The sequence below is a fragment of the Beta vulgaris genome, chromosome 8, assembly GCF_026745355.1.
Source record: "Beta vulgaris subsp. vulgaris cultivar EL10 chromosome 8, EL10.2, whole genome shotgun sequence".
NCBI lineage: Eukaryota > Viridiplantae > Streptophyta > Magnoliopsida > Caryophyllales > Amaranthaceae > Beta > Beta vulgaris.
Genome location: NC_079209.1, coordinates 34,500,558 through 34,514,965, shown reverse-complemented (window position 1 = coordinate 34,514,965; position 14,408 = coordinate 34,500,558). Strand labels below are relative to the sequence as shown.

General features: G+C 38.9%; 2 long non-coding RNA genes across 2 annotated transcripts; both read left to right on the top strand.

The window, feature by feature from the left end:
* Positions 1-3,145: 3,145 nt before the first annotated feature.
* Positions 3,146-5,037, top strand: LOC130589691 (uncharacterized). The gene is made up of 3 exons (XR_008967316.1): positions 3,146-3,337; positions 3,975-4,031; positions 4,813-5,037. It is a non-coding gene; the product is annotated as an uncharacterized LOC130589691 (long non-coding RNA).
* A 6,552-nt stretch (positions 5,038-11,589) lies between these two features.
* On the top strand, positions 11,590-13,294 carry LOC130589692 (uncharacterized). Its single transcript, XR_008967317.1, has 3 exons — positions 11,590-11,604; positions 12,234-12,290; positions 13,070-13,294. It is a non-coding gene; the product is annotated as an uncharacterized LOC130589692 (long non-coding RNA).
* The last annotated feature ends 1,114 nt before the right edge of the window (positions 13,295-14,408 follow it).

Genomic DNA, 14,408 nt, shown 5'->3' with positions numbered 1-14,408 from the left:
GATGGGCTCATTAGGACTTTAGTCATCAAATAATCTTTTCAAATATGCTTTTAATAATTAAAACTCTTATTAAAACATGCTTAATCACTACTACAAAAAAAGGCAAAGATAACTGTTAAATAAGGCTTTACATAACAATTTTGAGGTGTTATCCAAGTCAATGTAATGTAAAGTAAACATAACACCTGACGAAAGTGTTATGTTTGCCAGAGAAAACATAATTGTTATTTGTAATACATGTATATGCCATTAGATAACACATTTTATAAATAAGTGTTATGTTTGCTATTTATATATAACACTTATCTTGAATAACTGTTATGTTTTCCTATAATATATATAACATATATTACCTATAACTGTTATCTATGATATTTTTTTAAAATAATGAAATTATCATTTCACGCATATATTATTGGCCGTAGGAGCACACAGATATTAACAGTACAATAACTGTATCTTTTGTATAATCAATACTCAACCCATAAGATCTTAACCAATAAATTGAATTGATATTCCTAACTTCCAAAATTCTTTATATTACAAAATAATTCAACTAATATTCATAAATCTAATTAAACTTCTAAAATGAACTGCTATATATACATATCAATATTAATCTAAATCATAAACAAGATCAAATCTATCCTATAACCATATCCACATGATATCAATATCCAAATCCAAAAATATAATGTATGTCCAAAAGTGGATTAAGGTTAAAAAAATTAGGCGGAAAGTTATAACTCATTCATCATTTGTGCTTCATGTTGATCTCCGACATATGTAATCCACAACTCCCTGAGTTCATCAATTTTCTCCTGAGAATAGTTTGGACCAATGCCTTGATAATACTACAATAAAGGTAATTACAAAATAAGTACTCATATACAAAAACTTGAAAAGTAATTAAACTTTATAATTAATCATGCACAAATTAATTTATCATAGTTGTGGCAAGATCATTCAGATATAAAATAATAATCTAGTATTTTCAACCAATTTATCCAAACTGCTCTTCATATCTCTAATATAATATAGATATAAATCTACAGTCTAAAAGATTCGTAATCATATAGAAATTAAAAAAAGCCAAATTATAACTAATGTTCAAGTACCTTATCAATAGTCGTCTCAACTGTACCGTCTCAAGCATGTAGCGACACACATAATATCCACAGTCTAGAGTACCAAGCGGTTGACGAGGGCACTATACACAAGAAATCGCAAATACTTTAATATAGACAATGAAAAATATTTGCGTTATCAAAATAATGAAATGAAAGTCAGATACCTCTATTTGATTCCATCTAATTTCGGGATTCTTTTTTATCTTCTTGATATATTTTCGATGATACGTGCTAAATTTGATAATTCCCCTATGTGTTCATAACAAGTTTAGGCAAATAATAAAATAGTATATTAATAATAAAATAGTATATTAATAATAAAATAGTATATTAATAATATCAAGAATCCAGTATCAACTGAAACAAGATAAATGATTAAAACCTGATGGCTGAGAAACACCAAAAGACATTTTGGGGGTAATCATGCAACTAATGGGTAATAGAGATTGACCTTCAGCCTAAGCAGAGGATGTAATGGGTAGGAGGATCGAATATTGATCTCTGCTAATTATAATCTACTTGACTCAACTCCAATAAATATGCATCAATTTTTTAAAATTTGAATGAGCAATTCCAAGACGCTAGTTTCAAGCATTAAGAGGCATGGTCGACATCAAAACGAGTTTACTTAAATTAATTAAACTGCACTAACAGTTTAGCTATGTGTCTAAGCAATAATACCAACTCAAATAATTGCATCGATCCATTGCAAAATTAAGAAATTGGTCCCAAACTTCCCTTATATAATAGGGTATGACAGTAGCCACTGCCAGTTCAGAATATCTCTACTATCCATGTCTTATAGTTGGAAGAGGGAACAATGAAACATACCCCCTAGCTTTATGAAGATATTTATGCGCTGAGTAAAGAGTAGCTACTGTCATACCCTTCAACAAAAACATCCCTATCTTATAAATGCTACAAACAGGTGTCTACCAATGAAAAAATACATGTGGCTAACTAGACTTGTAATAATATCATTTATTATATCAACTTTTTCTTTGTTATGTTCAAGATGATAATTAAAATGTCTGAATATGTCTACTATCCTAAATTCCTAATTAACACTAACCTCAATTCATGAGGGAGGGGAAATTGAAGAGGGGAGCAGGTGCAATTCTTAGTTTGGATCCTAAACGAAAAACAATGCAAAATGACATTAGACTTGAGTTACTCTAGAGACAGTTTATAACTGATCAAGGTTATGAACATGGCATACATATCGAAAGCAAACACAAACAAGTCTTGGTGGGATGCAAAGTACATAAAAGAATTGCAATATCTTAATATGACCAACAACAATGGAAAAAGAGAACTAGCTAGCGCCTAGCAGCTTCAAACGCAAGAACAACCTTTCACATACAGCTCTGGAAATCATATCAATATATAACAATAGTTTAGAAAATTGGAATTCACAAATACAAGGCTACTGGTATGATTCTCGCTTTCGGTGCGAGAGGTCACGAGTTCAATACTAGGAATGCCCCAAATAAATAGACTGTAGAAGCCTTTTTTTCCATCCATTGACTAACAAACGTTGGTAGCTCATGTCATATAAACTACCCTCACACATACAAAAGGCAGAAGAGTTCGACATTTCGCAGAGATGGAATTTTCAGTTTATGTTCAAGAGAAGTACACCAAGTACACCAATGAAAAAAAAGGAAAAGAAGAAAGAATTGGCAATGGCAGAAAAACATTTAGTGCATTCTTACAGTTGAAAAGTCAGTTAACAACTAGGTTATAAGAAATTATGATGGGTATTTTCAGAACTGTGGAGAAAGAAGAAAAAAGAAAAAGATCCTTGCCAATCTTCTAATATTGTAGGTCCCCAAGAATTCTTTAATGGAGGGAGAAACATCATCACCTAAAGCTCAATCTGTGGAGTCATCCTCTCGTGGCAGCACAGACACAAACAACATGCAAATGATACCATTTCCAGCTTCAATTGAGCATAAATGTCCATCTTTTGAAGATAATAACTTTACCTATCTGGCCAGCAATTCCCTATCGCGTCGTGCGAGTGTAGCTGCGCGACAGGTTGCGAGAAGGTTTGTGTGAGCGTGGTTCCGCGTCGTGCGAGCGTGGTGGCGCGACGGATCTGGGTCGCGCAAGGGGGTTTGGGCGACGGAAACCGGTTTCGGTGTTGTGCGCGTGTGTGGTGTGGTTTTCGGTCGCCGGAATTCTTTCGCCGGCGATTTCTAACGGTATAAATTTTGTACTTAACTTAGTATGTCAGTTTATTAATTATTCTTATATTTACTGTTTCGTAGTTAAGAAAGGTTTGTAATTATTAATTAATAATTAGAGTTGTGTAATAAATTATTAGTTAAGTTATTGTTCTGTTTTAAGTGAAAATTTCTGGTTAGGTTTGTAATTGGAATAAGTTGGAAGTAGGAAAATTGTGTATTATTATTAGTTACATTATTATCGTTTCATGAGTAACCTGTTTCATGAAATCTGACTTTGGGACGTGTGACTCACCCTTTGGACATGGAATTTACCCTTTTGGACATGGAACTTACTTTTGGACATGGAACTTACCTTTTGGACATATGACTTACCTTTTGGACATATGACTTGACTTTTGGACATAAGACAGGCTGGACTTATGACATTTTGGATGGGTAAAACAGTGGACTATTGTTACTAACTAACTTAGTTACTCACTAACTCTGACTTCTAAAAGACGTTAAATTCACTAGATTAGAATTATAACGAAAGTTCTGGAATAAGGTTTTAACTATTGCGTAATTCGAATCGTTAGATCGTTATGGTCTTAGTACGTAGTAGTTGTTAGTGTTATCAAGGACGTAACACTAAAGCTTTGTTTTAACGATTTAGGTCCCAATTTCATAAGCGGCTCGTTCTATTAAGTCAGCGAAAATTCTCCGTTACAAGGTACGTACGCGTACCAGTTTACTTTCAAAGCTTAGTATCATGTTTAGGTTGCAGTTCATGTTATTGGAACCTAGTACCATGATAGGGAACATTTGATTGTGATTGTTTGGTTAGACGTTTATAACGTGAAATCAATATGATGCATTGAAATATGTTGCATTGAAATGCGAAGTTCTATCGTAGTGTAACATCAGCATTATTAATCTGATCTATAGAGTAACAAGAGTGTTACTAGGGATAAGATTGAGTTTGGTAATTAAGAGAGTATGTAAATGACTCCTTAAAGTTATAAAAGAATGATTGGAAATAAAAGAAGATTATGGCGATACTTGTAGTTGGACTCCCTACAAGTATAGAACAATGGGGGAGTGTAGGACTTGTCCTACACTCCTACGCAGGCCTACTGTGACGACAGTAGTGTCCTTATATTTTGATAACTCAAGTAGGCGGAAGGTTCCGTTCGATCTTGGGGTATGCATACTAAGGTGATGGGTGTGAGACGGAACAAAACCGTATTTGCATTTCATCTAATAGACCAAGTTGTCTATTAAGGATTCAGTAGCCCGTATGATTCTAGTGAGATGACGGTGCCCGTTCGATGCCAAATAATGAAAGATTAAAGGATGTGAGATAACGTAGGTTCATATAACAGTGGTAATGTATGCATCATTTATGTTCATATAGTTTCAATGGTTCATTACGTACTCAGCATAGCTGACCCTGTGTGTTATTATGTGTTTGTTGTCCTGTGATGAACTATTGATACTTCAATGGGGAGCAGACTAGGTGAGCTGGTGCTGCTGCATGACATCAAGCATATGGGGGCTAGACTGTAGTTTGAAGTTAACTTTTGGTTTGATCATTAATGAATTTTATAGAACATTATTACATGGTTTGAGTTTGAATAAAGAGGGGTCATCTATGATTCCCGAGTTGTAATTACATTTTCTATTCCGCTGCAATTTGGTTTTGAGACAATGAATTTGAGTTACCATATTTCTAATTATGCCTTGCGTTCCATCGCGGCGGTAACACTCCCAAAGTCGATGCGACGTAGGGGTCATACCTGAACCGCCATCAGCACCTGTGGCAAAAAGGCCAAGATACCAGCCATTTGAGGATGAGTTGTTAGCTGATGACTTTCAGAATCTTAGGACAGTCACTTACGTCTCTGATGATGAAAGGAACAATAGGACCTTCATTATAGTGTTGGGTGGAGTCCAGGTTGTACCAGGGTTACATGGGGAGGATGATGATGATGAGCCACCTCCACTAGAGGATATACCAGTTGAGGAGGAGAACCCTGCTGAGAATGAAGACCCTGTTGAGGATGAGAATCCTGTTCAGGAAGAGGATCCCATTGAGGAGGAGGATCCCATTGAGGAGGAGGATCCCATTGAGGAGGAGGATCCCATTGAGGAGGAGGATCCCATCGAGGAAGAAGATCCCGAGGAAGACCTAGGACCCATACTAGAGGATATATTCTTTGAGGACGGCGAGCCTGAGGCAGATGAGATTGACCTTGATGGAGGGATGGAGGATTCTGGATCAGAGGATGAAGCTCACCGTCTTGGCCCATAGTTCTTTTGAACATATATGTAGGATTAGGATTTTTGTTTTATTTTGATCGTTTTTGTTCATTTGTTATGTTAGGGATAATAAGGCTTGCATGCCGATTAGGGAGTAACATTATTTGATTTTATATATATATATATAGTATTTCTTTACGAATATTACATTCCCATTTTCAATAATAGTGCATAGTATTATCTTTTATTGTTAATTATGGCATCTTATTTTGGATGATTGTAATGCAAGTCAGTACAGACTTAAAGGTGTTCGCAATATATGTTGATATGTTAAATGTGTATTCGTTGAATAAGTTAAAACAAAAATTATGTGTAAGTCACTGAAATAGCTACTATGTTAATTTCAGCGCAGAATGGTTCGATCGGGAGGCGCCCCTGACACCTCTCTTAACATCGAGCAATCGATACGTGACCTAGTACAGATTACAGCCAACTTAGCCCAAGGTCACAGCCGGGATGGGACCTATCTGAAAAAGTGGCCCGTAGGAACCCACCTATACTAAATGGAAAAGGGGGACCTGAAGAGTTGGAAAACTGGGTTGGGGAATTTGATAAGCTTTTCTTCACCTTAACCTGTCCTGACGAGAAAACAGTGCCCTTAGCTAGTTACTATCTTCAGGGGATGCCCATTTCTGGTGGACCCAGGCTAAGGACAACCTTCTCAGCCAACCGGGTTTCGGGTGGGAAACTTTTAAAAAGGCCCTAAGAGACAAGTACTACCCTCCGTATCTTAAGAAACAAAAAGCCCAAGAGTTTATGATGCTGGAGCAAGGGACCATGTCGGTAGAGGAATATTACCGAAAATTTATGAACTGATGAGGTTTGCCCCAGAGATTGCCCCTACTGAGGAGGCTAAAGCCTCACGTTTTGAATTGGGACTTACCCTTGACCTGCAGGGTAGACTGGGGGAGATACATTCACCTCTCTGGACCATGTGTTTGGCAAAGCTGCCCACCTTTATGCTATCAGGAAAAGGGAGGAAGGGGGTAAGCTGGGCGAGAAACGTAAGGATAACCCAAACCCTGAGGGCCAAAGTTTGAGAAAAAGCACAACGGGAACCAGAATAATCAAAACCCTCAGAGAAATTTTGGTAAGGGACCCAACAATAACCCTAATCCCAACAACAACAACAACAACAACCGCAACAATAACACTAATAACCGCAGACCTGAGCGTGTATATCGGTGTAGAAAGTGCCCGAACAACCACCTGGTAAGGATTGTGAGGGTAACAAGGTTGAATGCCGGGAATGTGGGAAGATGGGGCATAGAGCCTATGAATGCTATTCGAAAAACAAGCTAAACCCCAATGGCCAAAGGAAGGGGAACTATGGGGACAAGCCCCGAAACGGAAATGGTAACGGGAATGGTAACGGGGGAGGTAATTACAATGGGAATTCTAACTATTCCAAGCCCGCTACCATACCAGCAACCAAGTCTCTAATGCTAACAATGCAACTAGTTCCCAAGATAAGGGCAAAGGGAAGCTGTACATGATGACGACGAGTGAAGAAGAGGCTCGTAGAGACGTTGTCACGGGTACATTTTCTATCAACTCCACTCCTGTTAAAGTTTTATTTGATTCTGGAGCATCCTTGTCATTTATTGCCCATGCAACTGTTAGAAATTTAACATTGGTCGAGTCTGAGTCGATTTCTATGCCTATAGTCATTCCATCTGGGGAGACTGTTAATTGTTCTAAAAGATTCCTAAAAGTGCCATTAAAGATAGGTGAGGGATACTTTCCCTCTGATCTGATAGAGTTTAACTTATCAAACCTAGATATCATTCTGGGGATGGATTGGCTTGGGAAGTACAGGCTAAGATAGATTGCGATGCGCAAAAAGTGGAACTAAAGGACCCTTGGGGAAAAGAGTGTCATATAGGAGATACCTCGAGAACCAGGAATTAAAGTTATCAATGCGTTACAACTTAAGAACTACGTAGACAAGGGTTGGCCCCTATTTATGTGTTCAGTGAGAAGAGTGGAGGATGATCCGTTAAGGCCTGAAGATGTGCCCATAGTCCGAGAATTCCAGGATGTCTTTCCTGAGGAAATACCTGGTATGCCTCCAAGGAGAGATGTAGAGTTCACCGTTGACCTAGTACCTGGGACTGGACCCATTTCGAAAGCCCCTATCGGATGGCTCCGGCAGAAATGAATGAGTTAAAGAACCAGTTAGAGGAACTTCTAGACAAAGGGTATATTAGACCTAGCATGTCGCCATGGGGAGCACCCGTCTTATTTGTGAAAAAGAAGGATGGTAGCTTGAGGTTATGTATAGACTACCGAGAGTTGAACAATGTCACTGTGAAAAACAAGTATCCATTACCTAGGATTGATGATTTGTTCGACCAACTTCAGGGTGCGGGGATGTTCTCCAAAATGACTTAAGGTCTGGTTACCATCAGTTGAGGATTGTTGATCATGATATACCTAAGACTGCCTTTCGAACCAGATATGGCCACTATGAGTTTACGGTTATGCCTTTTGGGTTAACAATGCACCTGCAGTTTTCATGGACCTTATGAATAGAATTTTCCGACCCTACCTAGACAAATTCGTCGTAGTGTTCATAGACGATATCCTGATCTATTCTAAGAACAAGGAGGAACATGAGGATCATTTGAGGTCATTTTGCAGACACTTAGGGACAACCAACTTTATGCAAAGTTTTCGAAATGTGAGTTTTGGTTGGAAAGAGTGTCATTTTTGGGTCATTTTATCTCTAAGGAGGGTGTGTCAGTCGATCCTGCGAAAATCAAAGCCGTGAGTGAATGGCCTACTCCAAAGAATGTCACGGATATACGAAGTTTCTTGGGTTTAGCCGGTTACTATAGGAGATTTGTGAAAGACTTCTCCAAAATAGCAAAACCTATGACAAACCTGATGAAGAAGGATTGTAGGTTTACTGGAATGAGGACAGTGAGAAGGCCTTCCAAACACTCAAAGAGAGATTAACCTCAGCCCCTGTCCTAACCTTGCCTAATGGGAACGAAGGATATGATGTGTATAGTGATGCATCCAAAAATGGGTTGGGTTGTGTTCTGATGCAAAACGGGAAAGTTATAGCTTATGCGTCCCGACAGTTGAAGCCATATGAAGTCAATTACCCAACACATGACCTAGAATTGGCCGCCATAGTATTTGCACTCAAAATCTGGAGACACTACCTCTATGGGGTAACCTGCCGTATCTTCACCGATCACAAAAGCCTTAAATATATCTTCACCCAGAAAGACCTCAACATGAGACAACGCAGATGGTTAGAGCTCATCAAGGACTATGACTTAGACATCCAATACCATGAGGGTAAAGCCAACGTTGTTGCTGATGCGTTAAGTCGCAAGTCTAGCCATAGCCTGAATACATTAGTCGTTGCCGACAAACTTTGTGAGGAATTCTCTAGACTTCAGATAGAAGTTGTTCATGAAGGGGAGGTAGAAAGATTGCTGAGTGCCCTAACCATCGAACCTAACTTCCTAGAAGAGATAAGGGCGAGTCAACCTGGGGATGTGAAACTTGAGCGAGTCAAGGCAAAGCTTAAGGAGGGCAAAGCAGAGGGGTTTGCGATCCATGAGGATGGAAGCATACGATATAAGGGTAGGTGGTGCGTGCCACAAAAGTGTGAAGAGCTGAAACAAAAGATAATGAGCGAGGGTCATAACACGACGTATTCTGTCCACCCAGGGGGAGATAAGTTGTATAAGGACCTCAAGAAGATGTTTTGGTGGCCTGGTATGAAGAGAGCAGTAGCTGAGTTTGTTTCCAAATGCTTAACATGCCAGAAAGTCAAAAGTGAACACAAGAGACCTCAGGGAAAGATTCAACCCTTAGACATTCCGACATGGAAATGGGACTCGATATCCATGGACTTCGTTGTCGCCTTACCTAGGAGTCGGGGAGGCAATAATACCATTTGGGTGATAGTGGATAGACTAACCAAGACAGCAAGGTTCATACCTATGAAAGATACGTGGAGTATGGAAGCCTTAGCCAAGGCTTATGTGAAAAATGTCATTCGATTGCATGGAGTACCCACAAGTATAGTATCAGATCGAGATTCTCGATTCCTGTCGAATTTCTGGAAAAAGGTCCAGGAAGCATTTGGTAGTGAGCTATTAATGAGTACAGCCTTTCACCCAGCTACCGATGGTCAAACGAACGAACTATTCAGACCTTAGAGGACATGTTGCGAGCATGTGCTTTAGAATACCAAGGGTCATGGGAAGACCATTTGGACCTCATAGAATTCTCATACAACAACAGCTACCATGCTAGTATTAAGATGGCACCATTTGAAGCGTTGTACGGGAGAAAGTGTCGTAGCCCTTTGTGTTGGAACGACATCAGTGAGACTGTAGTGTTAGGACCTGATATGATTCAAGAGACGATGGATCAAGTGCGAGTCATTCAAGAAAAGATTAAGACTGCACAGGACAGGCAAAAATCCTATGCGGACCAGAAGCGAAGGGACGAAAATTTCGAAGTTGGGGAAAAAGTGTTGCTTAAGGTGTCCCAATGAAAGGAGTGATGCGATTCGGGAAAAAGGGGAAGCTAAGCCCTAAGTTCATAGGACCCTATGAGATACTGGCGAGGGTAGGGAAAGTTGCTTATCGCCTGGATTTACCCAACGACTTAGAAAGGGTCCATAACGTGTTTCACGTATCCCAACTCCGGAGATACGTACCTGATGCGTCACATGTCCTTGAACCTGAAAACGTAGAGTTAGACGAAACTTTATCCTATGAGGAGAAACCTGTCCAGATCCTAGACCGCAAAGTGCGAAGTACGAGGAATAAGGACGTCAGAATTGTCAAGTGTTGTGGAGAAATCAAACTACCGAGGAAGCCACATGGGAAGCCGAAGATGCAATGCGTCTGAAGTACCCTGAGCTTTTCCAAGAGGTACGTGAGTTACGGGGACGTAACTTTTCTTTTAAGGGGGGAAGAATGCGATAGAATTTCGCGCTTTCACCCTAAAGTATGTTAATTATGTTGATTATGTTAGTTATATGCTAGTTATGTGTGAAAATTGCTTATCTATTGTGTGAACGTTAGAAAACGCTTGTGAAATTTGGGACTTAGAAGTGCAAAAGATCGTCGTTAAGACGGGCTACCTCAAAGTTTCGGGACGAAACTTCTTTTAAGGGGGGAAGCCTGTAATACTCCGTATTTTTATACTAATTTCGTACTAATTAAGAAAATATAAAGAATTAATAAAAAGGTATTTTAATTTTATTTACAAGTTAATAGGAATAAATTATTAGTAATATGAATTTGTTAGGAATTTCCGGAATTTTAAAAGAGTAACCTAATCGACCTAGGGTTACTACCTTTTGGAAGGGAGTATAAAAAGGAAAAGAAGATGGAATTTCAGAAAAAAAAAACCCTAAACCCTTTCTTCTCCCTCTCTCCCAGCCGACTTTCTCTCTCCTCACACTCTCCTTGGCCGATTTCTCTCTCTCCTCTCTCTCAGAGTTTTCTTTCTCTTTATCTCGGATCTCTTTCTCTCTCGCTGTTCTCCCTCTTTCGGGATTTCTCTCCTTGTGCTCTTCGTCTCCCTCGCCGTGTTGGTGCGAAGGGTGTTCGTGGTTCGAGTGCGCAGGCGAGGAGGGTCGAGATTCGGTGCGAGCCGGTCGCGAAAGAGCGGTTCGAGGGTTTTGTGTGGTTCGAACGGTGCGCAGGCGTCAAGGGTTGAAAGCTTGCGCGAGTTCGTCGAAGGGGTCGAGTTGTGCGCGAAGGTGTTCGAGGGTAGTGCGCCAAGCTAAGGTGAGGGTGCGCGAGAAATCGCGTCGTGCGAGTGTAGCTGCGCGACAGGTTGCGAGAAGGTTTGTGTGAGCGTGGTTCCGCGTCGTGCGAGCGTGGTGGCGCGACGGATCTGGGTCGCGCAAGGGGGTTGGGACGGAAACCGGTTTCGGTGTTGTGCGCGTGTGTGGTGTGGTTTTCGGTCGCCGGAATTCTTTCGCGCGGCGATTTCTAACGGTATAATTTTGTACTTAACTTAGTATGTCAGTTTATTAATTATTCTTATATTTACTGTTTCGTAGTTAAGAAAGGTTTGTAATTATTAATTAATAATTAGAGTTGTGTAATAAATTATTAGTTAAGTTATTGTTCTGTTTTAAGTGAAAATTTCTGGTTAGGTTTGTAATTGGAATAAGTTGGAAGTAGGAAAATTGTGTATATTATTAGTTACATTATTATCGTTTCATGAGTAACCTGTTTCATGAAATTGACTTTGGGACTGTGACTCACTTTGGACATGGAATTTACCCTTTTGGACATGGAACTTACTTTTGGACATGGAACTTACCTTTTGGACATATGACTTACCTTTTGGACATATGACTTGACTTTTGGACATAAGACAGGCTGGACTTATGACATTTTGGATGGGTAAAAGTGGACTAATGTTACTAACTAACTTAGTTACTCACTAACTCTGACTTCTAAAAGACGTTAAATTCACTAGATTAGAATTATAACGAAAGTTCTGGAATAAGGTTTTAACTATTGCGTAATTCGAATCGTTAGATCGTTATGGTCTTAGTACGTAGTAGTTGTTAGTGTTATCAAGGACGTAACACTAAAGCTTTGTTTTAACGATTTAGGTCCCAATTTCATAAGCGGCTCGTTCTATTAAGTCAGCGAAAATTCTCCGTTACAAGGTACGTACGCGTACCAGTTTACTTTCAAAGCTTAGTATCATGTTTAGGTTGCAGTTCATGTTATTGGAACCTAGTACCATGATAGGGAACATTTGATTGTGATTGTTTGGTTAGACGTTTATAACGTGAAATCAATATGATGCATTGAAATATGTTGCATTGAAATGCGAAGTTCTATCGTAGTGTAACATCAGCATTATTAATCTGATCTATAGAGTAACAAGAGTGTTACTAGGGATAAGATTGAGTTTGGTAATTAAGAGAGTATGTAAATGACTCCTTAAAGTTATAAAAGAATGATTGGTAATAAAAGAAGATTATGGCGATACTTGTAGTTGGACTCCTACAAGTATAGAACAATGGGGGGAGTGTAGGACTTGTCCTACACTCCTACGCAGGCCTACTGTGACGACAGTAGTGTCCTTATATTTTGATAACTCAAGTAGGCGGAAGGTTCCGTTCGATCTTGGGGGTATGCATACTAAGGTGATGGGTGTGAGACGGAACAAAACCGTATTTGCATTTCATCTAATAGACCAAGTTGTCTATTAAGGATTCAGTAGCCCGTATGATTCTAGTAAGATGACGGTGCCCGTTCGATGCCAAATAATGAAAGATTAAAGGATGTGAGATAACGTAGGTTCATATAACAGTGTAATGTATGCATCATTTATGTTCATATAGTTTCAATGGTTCATTACGTACTCAGCATAGCTGACTGTGTGTTATTATGTGTTTGTTGTCCTGTGATGAACTATTGATACTTCAATGGGGAGCAGACTAGGTGAGCTGGTGCTGCTGCATGACATCAAGCATATGGGGGCTAGACTGTAGTTTGAAGTTAACTTTTGGTTTGATCATTAATGAATTTTATAGAACATTATTACATGGTTTGAGTTTGAATAAAGAGGGGTCATCTATGATTCCCGAGTTGTAATTACATTTTCTATTCCGCTGCAATTTGGTTTTGAGACAATGAATTTGAGTTACCATATTTCTAATTATGCCTTGCGTTCCATCGCGGCGGTAACACTCCCAAAGTCGATGCGACGTAGCATTAGACGTGTATGGATTTTGGGGGTGTTACAATTTCCAGCTTCAATTGAGCATAAATGTCCATCTTTTGAAGATAATAACTTTACCTATCTGGCCAGCAATTCCCTTAAACACATACTACAACAGCATGGACTGGCAACACCAGACTGTTTTATCAATGACTTCCCATCAACAATGTATCAACTATATTCCTAGTTTGTACTTACTGCTAGCACATGTAGGAAGAGAAGGGGCTTGTTGCTATAACAAGCTAATTTAATAACATTAACGAAATTCATCCAGTAAAGCGAAAATGCAAGTAGAAACAATTGGATGTCTATTTTACAGTGAATATATACTCACAGTTGAAAAGTAGATACAAGAGATGCACAACTTCTTTCCGACAGAAAATCCCAACTTCCTTTCTCAACAATAAAGCAACAGCTTCAAAAACAAGTGAGCCCCCAAACCTGATTCATCATGTAGGAAAGAATTCTTCAAATTGCGAAATCATCATTAAAAATTTAAAAGTAAACTTCATAAATTACACATCAACATCTTCATAACCACCATCATCTACTTCTTCATAACTACCCATATCCGTTCCCGTGGTAGTTCCTCTGATATAATCCAAATCGATATCATTCAAGTCATCAACAGGAACTGCAGAGTGTGTTCTGACCCAAATAAGACAGAGCAAAGCAGAGCTCAACATTCGAGTAAAAATATGGGAAATGGCAGTAGAAATCAAGCAGAGATTAAGTAAGAAATTCGAGCAAACAAGATCAAGTTTCAATCAGAAATTTAAGCAACAAAATCAAGTAAAAATTGGACCATTAAATCAATAGCAAAATCGAGCAAAAAAGCAAAGCAACAAAATTTCCCAAATAACCAAGCAGCAACATAGCACAAATTCGAGTGAAATTCAAGTGGGTTAGCATAATTTCCACTTAGAAATAACAAATTAACAATCATTCCAATCAGAATTTAATAAGAAATCAGAAAAAAAAAAATCAGTAATTCTTCTAAATAGGCGCTTTGAATGAAAAAAATGCAAACTTCAAAACTTGTGATTATTTCGTG